Raw genomic sequence first — 16717 nt, 5'->3', positions numbered from 1 at the left:
AATTGCCCTCCATGACTTGGTCTTCTCCTTCTGAATCCCCCTCACCAATTATGTTTTTCCCTCTTTCAGCTCTTCTTAATCTTCTGAGGGTTCTTTCGTCTTGTTCACAAAAGGTGGGTATAATTCTCCTTGTACCTGACATACAACCAAAGCATAAGAATCACACAACGCCAGAAAGGCAATAACACTTCAATCCATGGCTGAAGTGAAATGCTAGTTGGCTTAAGCAAAAATTCAAACAGTTAGTATGTTAGTTAAAAGTTAAAGAAAAAAAATAAAAAGTGCTAGATCTAGATCTTCATTTCACTTAATCATTGTTAATCTTTGCCAATCCGCGGCAACGGCGCCAAAAACTTGATACGTAAAAAATTAATTTCACGTATTTACAGGCAAGTATACCGGGTCGTATCAAGTAATAAAACTCACTAAGAGTGAGGTCGATCCCACGGAGATTGGTAGATTAAGCAACTTTAGTTAAATGGTAGATTTAGTCAAGCAAACATGGTTTTGAATTCATGAGATTTGATTTTTGAATGTAATTGCGAAAATTTAAATAACAAAGAATTTAAAGAACTAGAATAAAGAAGAACAATTAAAGTAGATAACTGAAATTTAAAATGCAAGAAACTTAAATGACATTAAAGATAGCTTGCAAGAAAGTAAAGATTGCGGAATTATAAAGAGCAGAAGAGTAAATTGCAAGAATTAGATAAACAGAATGTAAATGGTAAGAATGATAAATTGCAAGAAGATAAAAGGGGATTGGGTAATGGGTATTCAAAACAACTAAAGAGCAAAAGAGATTAGAAGTAATGATAGAGAGATCATTAGGGATCAGAGATGCAAATTTTCATGAATTGATGTTGATCAATTCCTTCTCAATCATGGGTATAGATCCATGGCAAATTGTGGGTAATTGAGTCCCAATCTCTTGGTAACTCAATTTCTCTCAACACAACCAATCGCCACTCTCGTGATCTAATTGTTCATGAGAAGAGATGAAGTTCACTTCCTTAACCAAGCCACACAACTTCCATAATCTCAACCAAAGGAGGTTACATCTCACATACCAACCAAGGTGTATTGATTAAGGAAATCATGAGAGGATGAACTCTAAACTGAATTATGTGGCTCCTTGTCCAAATTCACCACATGATTCACATAGATTAATCCCTCTCTCGATGGTGATTGAATCTTTGAAGAACAAGAGTCTCCTCTTAGATCAACCACTTAAATTAAGAAGGAGAAGAAGAGTTATCAATTCAATCCAATAAATAGAGCTCCTCCCCCTAATGAAAATGGGGTTTAGTAAATCATAGCTCTAAATTCAACAACAAATGCAAAAGTAAACATGAGAATTGAGTAGAGAAGAATGAAGAAGAAAATGAGAATTCTTAAAACTGAAATTCAAAAATTACAAGAAAAACAAAATAGAATATGGTTGAGAGGCAGAGAAAAACCAAAAACTCTAAGTGTCCAAAAAGTATAAAAACAAGTTCAAAGCAAAAGTAAAGTAAAGTCCCCCTAAGTACCAAACTTTTCTCTATTTATACTACTCCTAAAACTTCTTCAGAGATCTTCAATTTGGGCTAGCAATATGGGCTTTCTCATTGTTGAATTCTTGGCTCAATGGAAGAAGTTGCTGGCCTTTATGAGGAACAGAGGAAGCAGAGCAAGTTGTCATCAATTCTGGCCCATTGAGGGGCGTTGTTGGTAATAACGCCAGGCATAATGCACGTTGGCAACGTGCAAGTGACTTTCCTGGAAGTGAGCTTTGAGACTTGGGCGTTGTTGGCCCAAGTTGTTGCTAACAACTTGCTCTTCTTCTTCTTGACTCTTATCTCATGCTTAATGTTGCCCAGATATTGAGTATCAATCCTCTGCTTCAATATGGACTATCATACATCATTGGAAAGCTCAGAGTGTCTTCTTTCTAATGCACTTGGAATCATCTCAATTGGATTTTTCTAGCTCAAGTTATGCTTCCTCAAAGAAGGTAAGGTCAAGCTGCCAAGTTGTTGTGGATAACGCCCCCTTTCTCCCAAGTTGGCAACGTGCCAAGCCTCCCAAGGCTGCAACAATGGGCTGGCGTTATTGCTAACAACGCTCCCTTTACAGCACATTGCCAACGTGCTCGACTCTTCTCCAGGGTTGCCTTGTAGCTTCCTTCAATTCCAACCTCATTTTCTTGTTTTTGGGGCCTAAAGATGACTCTGATTCGAGCTTCCATTTCATGCTCCACTATAGACTATTATATATGGTTGGAAAGTTCTGAATGTCAGCTTTCCAATGCAACTGGAATCACTCAATTTGGATCTCTATAACTCAAGTTATGCTCGTTTGAAGGAGACATGGTCAGGCTGCCAAAATCGCACACGTTTTTGGTGAAAACGCCCTTGTTTCCAACGTTGGTAACGCCAGCTCTTGAAGCTTCAAAATGAATGCCAAACCCATACTATAATATATGGTTGGAAAGCTCTGGATGTCTACTTTCAAATGCCGTTAGAATCACCTCATTTGGAGTTTTTTAGCTCAAGATATACTCCATTGAAGGAGGTAAGGTCAGGCTGCCAGCTTTCTGGAGTTGTTGTGGATAACGCCCCTATATCTCCAAGTTGGCAACGTTGGCTCCTTTTCCTGGGCATTCTCCATGCTTGGGCGTTGTCTTGAATAACTCACCCTTTGTCTCAAGTTGGCAACGCCAACATCTACTCTCCAGGGTGCTTGGCGTTGCCTTCAACAACTCACCCTTTCTCCAAGTTGGCAACGCCAACATCTACTCTCCAGGGTGCTTGGCGTTGCCTTCAACAACTCACCCATTCTCCAAGTTGGCAACGCCAACATCTACTCTCCAGGGTGCTTGGCGTTTCCTTCAACAACTCACCCATTCTCCAAGTTGGCAACGCCAACATCCACTCTCCAGGGTGCTTGGCGTTGCCTTCAACAACTCACCCATTCTCCAAGTTGGCAACGTGCATATTGCTTTTCTTGAAGGAGTTGTTAGCCACTTGCTTGCTTCATTCTTACTTCAATGCCTTCTTGTTTCATCACCTATCATTAACCAAAGAATTTGCTTCAAAGTTTTGCCATTCTATGCAACAATTTTCAAGAGATTCATTCATACTAATTCATTTGTCAACTTCTTGAATTCTTTGCGCAAATATGGCCAAATTACACCTAGTTCTTGGTTCATGAATGCATGGAGAGAAAACTCACACAAATGCTTGTTTATTTCAAAGAAAGTGAATGAAATTAAGCTAAAACTACTTAAACTAACTAGCTAATATAGCACAGATGCAAATGCATCAATGACTTGCATAGAAAATTAAGTGGCACACCAAACTTATAATCTTAGTGTGACACTTTAAAATTGATGCAATCATCCAGGGGGATTGAAAACAAAGTGTTGCATGGCAACACCAAACTTAGAATGTAACCATATGCCAATTTATTGAATTTAAGCATAGCAAAGAAAGAGAACAATGCAGAAAAGAGAAATTATACCTACTGTTGGCATGTTGTTCTTCACTTTCTTCCTCTTCTTCCAGTTTGTTAAGAGGAATGACCTCAAGGGAGGAGAAGATTCAGCTATTGCCCCCTGTCTTGGTCTCTCCTCAGCAAGCTTTCTTTTGTAAATGACTTGATTGAGCTTGCTTGCTAGTGGTCCAGGGATTGGATTGCTTGTGGTTGACCTCCTCTTGAATGTTGTCCTTGGTATTTTGGTCACAATCCGCTTCTCGATGCTTTTGTTAATTGCCTTCACTTCCTTGAATTCAAGACATGGTTGCTGTGTGATTTTTGGAGTGTTTTCTTCATCAACAGCCTTTTGAATTGGTTGTTCCATGAGCCCTTCCTCTTTCTTCGTTGCACTCAACAATTGAGCTACCTTCACTTCCATGTTTTTGAGGGAGTTTTCTAGTTCTTTCTGGTATTTCTCTTTCTCCTCCGCAAATCTTTTGAGCATGGACTCAAGCTTTGAGAGTCTTTGGCTATTGGAAGTTTGTGTGGGTGGTAAGTTTTGAAAGGGGCTTTCTGTTGAAGCATGGTCCAGTGATGATATCTTTGGATGAATATCATATGGAGCATTAGAATTCCCTTTCCAGCCACCATTGGAATAATGACTTGCATCATTTTGTGGTAGAGGAAAATATCCCATATGATTTTCTTTCTCATCTTGTGTCTCTGAAGCAAATCTCCATGGATTGGAGTGCTTAGAATTTGTATTTTCTTGGTGATATTCCCAGTAACCATTAGAGATTAGTGATGGTGGGTGATATCCCATAAAATTTTGTTTGACCATAAGATGAGTTGAACTCCATTTATATTTTGTAAAATGCAACATCAATGAAAATTGAAATTACTCATATCAGAGATGAGAATTTCTTAGTGAGGCAAAAACACAAACACCTTGGTATCAACTTAAAATAGAGAACAAAAACAAAGAAAATGCTTGATCTAGACTTCTCACCCACTTAATCATTGTTAACCTAATCAATCCCCAGCAATGGCGCCAAAAACTTGATGGGTTGGAACCGAAATTCCAACACCTATAACTCACCGGCAAGTGTACCGGGTCGTATCAAGTAGTAAAACTCACTTAGAGTGAGGTCGATCCCACAGGGATTGATGGATCAAGCAACTTTAGTGGGTGATTAGTTTAGTCAAGCTAACATTGAAGTAAAATTTGATGAAATGTAGCCAACAGAATGTAAATTGCAGGAATCTTAAAGATGCAGAAAGTTAAATTGCAAGTAACTTAAAGAACAAGAAAGTAAAATAGCTGAAACTTAAATTGCAAGAGAAGTAAATTGCATGAACTTAAATGACAAGAAAGGTAAATTGCATGAAAAGTAAAGGGGCTGGGGTGCTAGAAATTAAAGAGAGTAATAGATCAAGCAATTGGAAATTTTAAATTGCAGGAAGAATAAATTGGGAGCAATGTAAACAGAGAAGCAAAGTTACAGTGAATAAGAACTTAGAGCAATTGCAGAAATTGTAAATTGCAGGAAAATAAATCAAGTCATGAACAGAAATGTAAAATGCCAAACAAGTGCAGAAGAATTAAATTGCTTGAAAGTAAATTGAATTGGATGCTGGGAATTAAAATTCAACAAGAAAGTGTAAAGTGCAATCAATCAGAGAAGTAAAAGATGCAGCAGATTCAAACAGATTTGGAAAATCACTTGAAAAATCAAAACAGAAAGCAGCTTGGCTCAATTGCAAAATCTAAATGAGAGGTTGAAGATCTCAAGAGCTCAATGAGACTAGAAAACAAGTCTAGATCTCAATTCCTTCCTTGATCCAACAGCAAACAGATTGAAGAAATAGAGATGAAAGCAGTAAAGAGAGCTTTGATTCAAATCACAATTCACTGAAATTATGCAGACAAGCAAACAGAGAGAATTCTCAAGGTGAGATTAAAACAGAATTTCTTCAATTCTCAACCCAAGATTCAAAACAAAAATGAAAACTAAGAGAGAGTTCTCTAATCCTAATGCTCCCTAGTGGAGCCAGCCTCCTTACAAAGATGAAAATGATGCCTTTTATAGGCTTTACAAAGTGAAAATCAAAATGAAATTGAAATTAAAAACAAATTACAATTTAAATGAAATTCCTATTCTAACTTATTCTTGTGCCTTTGAGAGATGATGTGGACTTTGCTTGCTTTGGATTTGAAGAGAGATGGGTCCAGTTGGCCTTGGTTCAATTGGTGAAGAATTGAATCCAATTTGATTTTTAATTGAATTTTGGACCATGGTGCAGCTCCCAGGGCACGGCTCAGTTAATTAAGTAAACTGAGCTCTCCATCTTGCACTTGGTGTGCCAAGTTGTGCACGTGACAAGCTCCTTGGCGTGCCAAAATGTGAAGAGTGTAGGGGGAAGTAGCACTCAGTTGGGAAAGTGAACTGAGCTTCCCTTTTTTCTTGTGTAGCGCTCCACCTTTGAGTGTGATGCCTTGAGTTCGAACCTTGGTGGAAGCACTTTTGTGAGTCTTTTCCTTGCATTTTCTTGAGTGGGAGAGCACGACAAAGCTCAGTTGGGAAAGTGAACTGAGCTTTCATGGGCCTTGGCCTTCCAATTTTTTGCTTTCCTTATGTCTCCCCCTTCGAGCCTTGGTGAAGCCACTTTGGTTTATTTTTGCTTGTTTTTGGTCCTTAAAGATACCTTTTACTTGTGTCTCAATTTCATGCCAAATATGGACTACTATATATCGTTGGAAATCTCTTAATGTCAGCTTTCCAACGCAACTAGAAGCACATCAATTGGACGTTTGTAGCTCAAGTTATGGTCCTTTGAATAAGGCATGGTCATGCTGTGAACACCCAAGTTTAACTTAGCGAAATTTCTTACTTCCATGCTGAATTTTTCACGATAAAGCTAAGTTTATTTAGTGAACTGAGCTTTGTGAGTGTTATTGTCAAGCTTCCTTGATTTGGTCATGGGCCATGCTTTTAAAAGCGTGGCCTAAGGCTCCAAAGTGTGCCCAAAATTCCTCTTTTCTTCTTTTTAGCTCATTTTGTGCTTTTTTGCTTCTTTTTCTCCTTATTTCCTACAAAATTTATAAAATCAAAAGATCAAGGAAATATACCATTTAAGCACAAAAGAATGCAATATTTAAGCACTAATTTTTAATTTCTTGTATGAAAAAGCATAGAAAAATATGACATGATGACATGTCATCACACACTACCCGCGTGATTCCATCATAACTCTCTGTTCAAAACACTCTTTTACGCCGATTTCCATGTCCACGTGTACGCGTCAGGGATGCTTACGCGTGGATTGGCAAAACCGCAGGTGACGCGTATGCGTGAGGCATGTGTACGCGTGGGGGTGGCTTGTGCGCTAGGCACACTTGCTGCACAGCTCCCGTGTAACTCTCTGTTTAATTCCAATATATTGCGCATTCACACGTGACGCATGCGTGTCATAGACGCTTACGCGTTGTTAGTAATTTTTTTAATATTATATTATGCATAATAGAAGTAATTACGTAGAACTAGAAATTAACACTGATAAAAATAAATTAGAACTAATAAAAAGGGAAGATCATACCATGGTGGGTTGCCTCCCACCTAGCACCTTTCTTTAATGTCCTTAAGTTGGACGGTCCACAAGCTCAATCCTCTTCCTTTGCTGGATCTTCCAAGAGGAAGATCTCCAGCTCCTTATTGTTTTTCATCTTCTCACCATGATATAGCTTCAAGCGGTGGCCATTGACCTTGAAGAAAGTGGGGCTTGAAGGGTGACTCTGGTGGAAGACTCCATATGGCTCAGCCTTTTCCACCCTATAGGGTCTTTCCCACCTTGATCACAACTTGCCTGACATGAGTCTCAACCTGGAGTTATAGAGGAGGACTAAATTCCCAGCTTTAAACTCTCTCCTCTTAATGTTCTTGTCATGCACCACCTTCACTCTCTCTTTGTAGAGCCTTGAGTTCTCATACGCTTCTAGTCGAAGGCATACCAGTTCTTGTAGTTGCAACTTCCTTTCAGCCCCAGCTCCCCCCAATCCTAAGTTGCATTCCCTTATCGCCCAGAATGCTTTGTGTTCGACCTCTACTGGAAGGTGACAAGCCTTCCCGTAGACTAGGTGGAATGGACTCATTCTGATGGGTGTCTTGTAAGCTGTCCGATAAGCCCAAAGCGCATCTGCAAGCCTAGTACTCCAGTCTCTTCTATGAGGCTTGACAATCTTCTCTAATATGCACTTTATCTCTCTGTTAGACACCTCGGCATGGCCATTGGTTTGGGGATGGTAAGCCGTCGCCACCTTATGAATAGTGCCATGTTTCTTCAGCAGACCTGTCATTCTCCTGTTACAAAAATGAGTGCCTTTATCACTCACGATTGCTCGTGGTGATCCAAAGCGACAAATAATATTATTTCGTACAAAAGAGACAACAACGTTAGCATCATCAGTACGGGTAGGGATTGCTTCCACCGATTTAGAAACATAATCAACATCTAACAAGATGTATAAGAAACCATTAGAATTTGGAAATGGACCCCATGAAGTCAATACCCTAAACATAAAAATTTTCACAAAACAACATAAGTTGTTGGGGCATCTCATCCCTCTTGGATATATTCCCAAACCTTTGGCATGGGGGCAAGATTCGCAGAAAGCAGTAGCATCCATAAAAAATATGGGACACCAAAATCTACAGTCTAAAATTTTTCTAGCAGTTCGTTGATGACCTAGGTGTCCACCACTCTCAAAAGAGTGGCAGGCCTCTAAAATTGACTGGAATTCTGATTGTGTCACACACCTTCTAATTATTTGGTCACTACCACATCTCCATAAATATGGGTTATCCCATATATAATATTTAGACTCCGTTTTAAGCTTGTCCTTTTGGTGCTTAGAAAAATTAGGAGGAAAGGTACGACTAACCAAATAATTAGCTATGGGTGCAAACCAAGGAACCACCTCAGATATTGCTTGCAAGATATCAAGTGGAAAAACATCATTGATAGGAGTGAAGTTACTTTTAACATGCTCTAGGTGACTCAAGTGGTCCGCCACTAAATTTTGGGAGCCACTTCTATCTTTGATCTCTAAATCAAATTCTTGCAGCAACAATATCCAATGGATTAACCTTGGTTTGGACTCTTTTTTAGCTAACAAATATTTTAGAGCTGCATGGTCTGAATATACTACCACCTTAGTTCCAATTAAATAAGCTCAGAATTTATCCAAAGCAAAAACAATAGCTAAAAGCTCTTTTTCAGTGGTAGTATAATTAGACTGAGCACCGTCTAAAGTCTTAGAAGCATAAGCAATTATATAAGGGTCCTTACCTTCACGCTGAGCCAGTGCCGCTCCTACCGCATAGTTGGATGCGTTACACATTATCTCGAACGGCCTACTCCAGTCAGGCCCTCTCACAATAGGAGCTTGGGTCAAGGCAAATTTTAGCTTATCAAATGCTTCCATGCAGTTTTCACTCAACTCGAACTCAACGTCCTTCTACAGCAGTCGGAATAAAGGCAATGTAACCTTACTGAAATCCTTAATAAATCGCCGGTAAAAACCTGATAGGCGATCAAGCCTTTGATCGATGAACGACAACGGGTAATGATCCTTACGAGTAGCCTGGTTCAGACGCCTATAGTCAATGCACACCCTCTTCTAAAAATATGCGGTGCTCACAGACTTGAGGGCTGATACCTACTATGTCTGCCAAACTCAACCCAATAGCTTCCTTGTGTCTTCTAAGTACACTAAGCAACTGCTCCTCTTGTTGGGAAGTAAGTTCCTTTGTAATAATAACTGGAACTTCTGATTATCCTCAAGATAAGCATACTTGAGGTGGTGTGGAAGGGGCTTCAACTCCATTTTCAGCTCATGGCTTGGCACTTGATCATCCGGAACCATTGTAGGTAGTAAGGTGTCTTCAGTATGCTCAGAGGGTTTTCCCACACTTGTATCTTGCTCTATGTTCTTCTCTTCTACTGCCTCTTGGTGAACTTCAGCCACTGTCTCATCAATAATGTCACACTGGAAGATAGAGTGATCTTCTAGTGGGTGCTTCATGGCTTCATCTAGGTTAAAGCTCACTGCTCTACCATCTATCTCAAAAGAATAGGTACCCGAGAAGGCATCCAATTTGAACCGCGAAGTCTTCCAAAATGGCCTTCCAAGCAAGATGGACGAAGGTATTCCTGAGTCATTATGGGGCATCTCTAAAATATAGAAGTCAATAGGGAACGTTAACCCCTTAATGCTCACCAAGACGTCTTCAGCAATTCCAACCACTGAGATTATGCTCTTATCTGTCAAAACAAAACATGCTGCCGACCTTTTCAAGGGTGGGAGCCTCAAAGCATCATATACAGATAATGACATAATATTAACACATGCACCTAAATCACACATGCAGTCAAAAAATTGTACACCCTTTATAATACAAGTTACCATGCAAGGACCGGGATCGCCACATTTTTCCAGAATAGCACCCATTAAAGTAGAAATAGAGCTACCTAAAGGAATAGTTTCTAAATAATGTATTTTATCCTTATTCATGCATAAATCTTTTAGAAACTTAGCATACTTAGGTACCTGGCGAATAGCATCAAAAAGGGGAATAGTTACCTCAATCTTTTTGAAGATCTCCGTGATTTTGGGGTCTACCTCAATTTTCTTCTTAGTCCTCCTAGCAAGGTGTGGAAAAGGAATGGGAATGGCTTCCCGTACACCTTCATCTTCCTTAGGTACTCCATTCCTTGGTTGAGCCATTTCTTCTTCAACCGCATCTTGTACCTCATCCTCTTCTTCAACATCTTCTACATCAACAACATCTTCAACCCGAATGTCTTCTATTGAGCTTGGCTCCTCAGAACTCCTCTCTTACAATGTGATTTCAGACCTCAAAGGTTGGGTAGAGGTTGAGAGGGAAGTGCACTTAAGCTTGAAGGTTGATTGTTGGGGGTAGATGATGGTTCCATACGGGATATAAGAGCTTGTAAAGTGGAGGTAAGACCGGTGATGCTAGACGTAAGTGTATTCTGAAGGTCTTTTTGTCCTTGCACAATAGAGCGAAGCATCTCATCATTGGAGGAGGGAGGGGGGTAAGTAATTTGAGGGGCTTGCACAACCAAGCGCTTGGGCTTGCCTTTGGTAAGGTGTCCGGTAACTTTGGCCTTGGTTCTGGTGTTGGTATGGAGGGTTCTGTTGATACCGATCCTGCTGATAGTTGTTGTTGTTCTACCTCTAATTTCCACCGTTGTCTCTGCCTCCTTGGTTGTAGTTGTCCCTCCATCCTTGGTTGGAATTGTCTCTCTAGCCTTGATTGGAATTGTCTCTCCATCCTTGGTTGGAGTTGTCTTGCCAACCTTGATTGTAATTCCCACCCTGATTATAATTACTGTCTTGTTGATAGTACCCTTGATTCGGACGGTTGTAGTAAGTATTGGTAGCCGCCAATGTGTTATCTTCTTGTTGGAGTTGAGGACATTCATCAGTGTAGTGAGAATAGCAGGCGCATATTCCACACACTCTCTGAGGGACCAACTGTTGACAATGTTACTGTGGAGGAAACTGAGGTTGTTGTTGATTAAGCTGGAGCTGCTTTAGTATATTGGTCATCTCTCCTAGAGTCTTTGTGAGAGCAGTTGTCTCACTACTTAAGGAAACTTTCGCAATAGCCTTGGGATGATTGTTCCTCTGCCTTGCATTTCAGATGGACTCAGCTAGATCGGTGATCAGTTGCCACGCTTCTGTCGCCGTTTTGTACTTAGTTAGAGAGCCATTACTCGCAATATCTAAGATAGTATTGTCTTGAGGATTCATGTCTTGGCAGAAATAGCTAATCAACACCAACTGGTCAATCTTGTGATGGGTACATGAGTCAAGGAGATTCCTAAAGCGTTCCCAATACTCGTAAAGAGTCTCTGATTCACCTTATATAATGTAGGAAATTTCTTTCCTAAGTCTATCTGTAACTTTAGCTGGAAAGAACTTGTCCAGAAATTCCCTTCTGAGCAAGTCCCAATTAGTAACTACAGCTTCTGGTTGAGTGTAGTACCACTCCCTTGCCTTTCCCTCAAGAGAAAATGGGAAAGCATATAACCAAATAGTAACCTTATCCGCACCATGCTGCCTAGTAGTTGAGCAGGCTGTCTGAAAATCTCTAAGGTGCTTGATAGGCTCTTGAGCAGGTAAGCCTTGAAATTTGGGCAGTAGATTAATCAAAGCAGTCTTCAGTTCGAAATTTGCAACCAAGTTTTGATGACACGCTTGATATGGTTGCAGTGTAAAGTCCGGAGCTCCTACTTCCTGGAGAGTAATCCTTCTAGGCTCTGCCATAGTACCTGCACTTAAATCAATAGAATTAGTAGAAGAAGAGCTAGTTTCTTCCTTAAATGGCGTTTTAGATTCACCCTCAGATAAGACTGGTGAACTGGTAGAAACCCCTTCACCACCCTCAAAGTCTAACCGACGCTGAGCTCGCCTAATACGTGAAATAGTCTTTTCGATTTTGGGATCAAATGCGACTAAGCTCGGATCCGGTAGTGAACGCGTCATTCAATGAAAGAAACACAGAGCTCATGGTAATAAAATATATTAAGAAAATTAAACTATAAAACTACTAATAATAAAAAACACACAAATAAAAATAAAAATAAAATAAAGAAAATGAAATTATGTAAATATAAAAATATTTACACTAACCAATAATTTAGCACACTATCGCAACTCCCCGACAACGGCGCCAAAAATTGACGGGTGGAAAAATGCCGGTTAAGAAATTTTGACAAAAGCAGCATTGTGAGTACAGTCCTAATCGACGAAATTCTCATTGTCAATTTAAAAGATGTCAAAATTAAGAAGAAATAATTTGGAGTGGAATTCCCACGTCGTTTCCCAAAGAGTTGACACAACAGTGTAAATTATTGATTAGGATTTTTCTGAGAAATTTTTGAGGTTAAGCATGGAAAAATAAATAACTGAAAATTAAAGCAGTGAATGATAGCAAGATGTGTTATGTATTTGAATTAAAATGCCTTGGCTGAGAGAAGATTAATTGGAGTCCCTATCCTTGTTGACTTTCCCAAGTATAATAGTAAAAGGTTGTTGCTTCCACTCAGTTATCCTCAAGAAGTTACAAAGGAAGGTCAAGTGGATAACACTAACTCTGATTCACAAGTCCTAATCCCTTCCTAGGGAAGGATTAGAGTTAGTGAAAAGTGAGTTAGCTGGCAATCCCTAATTACAGATTAATACTTGAGTTTTCCAACTCAAGGGGTTCCAATTAATCAACTCCCAAGCCAAGTTGAGTGTTTTAAATCATAACATAAATGCCATTTTTCAACAACATGGAATAAGAATAAATAAGAGACATGGTAATTAAAATAAATTAACAAAAGAAAATTTTAGAGCTGATAATTAATTGAAGGAAATCAAATAAGAAATGGAATTAAATGTAAAAATTGTTCATTGCATTAATAAATCCAAAATTAACAATATCCATATATGACCACGAGCAAATAAATGGAAAACAAATGAGTAGAGTAATAGAAAAGCAAACTATATCGATGAAGACTTCAATCGAAGGTAGAAGTAGCTCTCTCAATATCCATTCCAAAAGCATAAAACTAAAATCTAAGAACCCTAGGAGAAGTAGAATTTTTCTCTAAGATTCAAAACTAAAACTAAAACTAAGTGAATGTGAATGTGTGTTGAGTCTCTGCTTGCTCCCTGGCTCTAGTTTGTGATTTTGGGCCGAAAACTGGGTCGAAAATCAACCGAAAATTGTCCCATGCAAGTTCTGATTAATGCAGCACGTCACTCTATCACGCGTACGTGTCGCTGGTCTTCTGCGCTTGTCACGCGTACGCGTCAGTCACGTGTACGCATCGCTATGCGACTTCGCTGGTCACGCGTACGCGTCGCTGTGAAAAGCTCCAATTCACGCGCACGCGTAAGCCATGCATGCGCATCGATCCTCGCTGGTCAACTCCTTTGTTTCTTGTGTTCCTTCCACTTTTGCATGCTTCTTTTCCATCCTCTAAGTCATTCCTGCTAGTGTTTTATCAATCAATTCTAAATTTAAATTTAAATTTAAGAAAGGAAATAAAAAATATTTTAAATTTTATCTCATTAACCAGAATTAATTTTAAGACAAGAAATTATTTTGCACATCATATATATATATATATATTGTGAGATAGTATAGTCATTTGCTATTTTTTAATGATAAATATTGTCAAATAAAATAGTGTAAGAAATTAGAAGAAAACGTATTTATAAATTTAGGAAATATTAATTTATTTTTCAATAGAATAAATTATATATTGAATTACAAAAGTTATTATTAGTTTCTCTTCACCCTAACTAATACTCAACGATGGTGTTTCGGTACACCATGTTATCAAGAAATATTAATCAATCTAATAACTTTTGTAATGATATAAGTTTATGAATTTGAAAATTTAAAAATCATTTCATAAAATGTGAAGTTTTAACAAGTCAAGTTGGGAGTCTACTCCATTTACATGGTTACCATTTTTGCAAACATGTAAAGGGAGCAGAAAGGAGACCTGGAAATTAAAATTAATTTAGTAAAAGCAATTTTTGAACTAATAAATTAATTGGAGATAATCAAACAAATAATGGATTTAAATGTAAAAATAACTCTTTGCATTAATAAATTCCAAAATCAAAGATATCCATATATGACTCTAAACAAACTGAATGGAAAACCAAAGAGTAAGGAAATAAGAAAGCAAACTATAATGATAGAGACTTCAAACGGAGGTAGTAACTCTCTCAAGATCCAATCCAAAAGTATAAAACTAAAAATCTAAGAATGTGAAGAACCCTAGAGGAAGTAGTATATTCTCCTTAAGATTCCAAACTAAAACTAAAACTAAGTGAATGTGAATGTGTGTTGAGTCTCTGCTTGCTCCCTGGCTCTAGTTTGTGATTTTGGGCCGAAAACTGGGTCGAAAATCAACCGAAAATTGTCCCATGCAAGTTCTGATTAATGCAGCACGTCACTCTATCACGCGTACGTGTCGCTGGTCTTCTGCGCTTGTCACGCGTACGCGTCAGTCACGTGTACGCATCGCTATGCGACTTCGCTGGTCACGCGTACGCGTCGCTGTGAAAAGCTCCAATTCACGCGCACGCGTAAGCCATGCATGCGCATCGATCCTCGCTGGTCAACTCCTTTGTTTCTTGTGTTCCTTCCACTTTTGCATGCTTCCTTTCCATCCTCTAAGCCATTGCTGCCCTATGAAGTCTGAAAACACTTAACACACAGATCACGGCATCGAATGGTATAAAAGAAAATTAAAAATTGACAATTTAAAGGCTTAGGAAGCAAGTTTTCAATCATGGAACAAAATTAGGAAGGATTTGTAAAACCATGCAGTTTGTATGAATAAGTGTGCGAAGAACTGATAAAAACCACTCAATTTAGCACAAGATAAACCATAAAATAGTGTTTTATCAATCAATTCTAAATTTAAATTTAAATTTAAGAAAGGAAATAAAAAATATTTTAAATTTTATCTCATTAACCAGAATTAATTTTAAGACAAGAAATTATTTTGCACATCATATATATATATATATATTGTGAGATAGTATGGTCATTTGCTATTTTTTAATGATAAATATTGTCAAATAAAATAGTGTAAGAAATTAGAAGAAAACGTATTTATAAATTTAGGAAATATTAATTTATTTTTCAATAGAATAAATTATATATTGAATTACAAAAGTTATTATTAGTTTCTCTTCACCCTAACTAATACTCAACGATGGTGTTTCGGTACACCATGTTATCAAGAAATATTAATCGATCTAATAACTTTTGTAATGACATAAGTTTAAAAATTTGAAAATTTAAAAATCATTTCATAAAATGTGAAGTTTTAACAAGTAACAATGTTGATCATATTGTTTTGACTTTAAGAATGAATATGATACCAACAAATAAAATTGTCCTAAGTAAATTTCAACAAAGACAAAAGTCCATAAGTATTGCTATTAATGAAAAATTAATCTATTTTAAAGACAAATACATTTTTTTCACGGATTTTCTAATTCGCCAGGCCATAAATTACATATCTCATTTACACAAAATATATAGCTAATACATATATATAGAACTGCTTTGAAGATGTTAGTTACATCAACTTAGTTATGTCATCAACTCTAGTATCTTAATTATCACAGAGATGAATATGGGATAATGATAATTCTTATTTTATGATAATTTTTTAATAGAAAATATAGAGTTTATTAATTTATTTTGTATTTATTTATAAAAAATGTATGTTATTATGATTTTTTTTAATTTATGTTTTAATGTAAAAATATGTTTTCTTGACCAATAAAAGGTTAATTTTAATTCACTTTCATTGTATTTGATGTGGTGATGTATTTATTCAGTGATCTCAGATTTAACAGGACAAGAATGGCTTAGAAGATGGAGCAAAAGCATGCAAAAATGAAAAAAACATGAAAAATTAAAGAATTAAAGATCTGGTAGCTTTGTGTACGCATGGCACATGTTAACACATCTTTCTCAATTCGTGCATACGCATGACATGTAGTGCACGCCTCATCAATGAAAGTGCGTAACCGCAATTTTAGGGGCAATTTTTGGCCCAATTCAGCTTCATTCTGAAGTATTGGAGGCCTAGACTCAAGGAGAGAGACACACACTCTATCATTCCATCAATTCCACATAGTTTTGAATAGTTTTTAGTTTTCTAGTGGGAGAAACTCTAGGTTCTCTCTAGGTTTTCCTAAGACTTTTGTTATTTTTGCATTTAATTTTGAATTACAAACTTGTTTAGTTATAGTTTTTCTTTAAATTTTGTTATTTTCTTACTTTAATTTTTTTTTAAATTTTCTGGAGTCATCTTTGAGTTAATTTGCTATTTTCTTAGTTGTAAACTTTGTTAATTAATTTTAAATTTCTATTAATATATTTATATTTTTATATTTTATATGTGTTAATTAAGTTCTTGTAATTGATATTTGGTAATAATTAGATTTAATTTTGATCAAATTTTACAGTCTGATGATGTTTTCTCTTATTTCTTACCAAGTATTCGATGAAATATTTACTTTAGCTATAGAGTAGATTTTTGAATTCTTGATTTGGAGTTGAGTAATTAGGTGTCATTTGTAACGACCTGCATTTTTGAAAACTTAAATATAAATAAGTTATAATTTATTTTATTAATTGAAGCT

Source organism: Arachis ipaensis, chromosome B09 (genome assembly GCF_000816755.2).
Source record: "Arachis ipaensis cultivar K30076 chromosome B09, Araip1.1, whole genome shotgun sequence".
Taxonomy (NCBI): Eukaryota; Viridiplantae; Streptophyta; class Magnoliopsida; order Fabales; family Fabaceae; genus Arachis; species Arachis ipaensis.
This window is presented reverse-complemented; position numbering follows the sequence as displayed.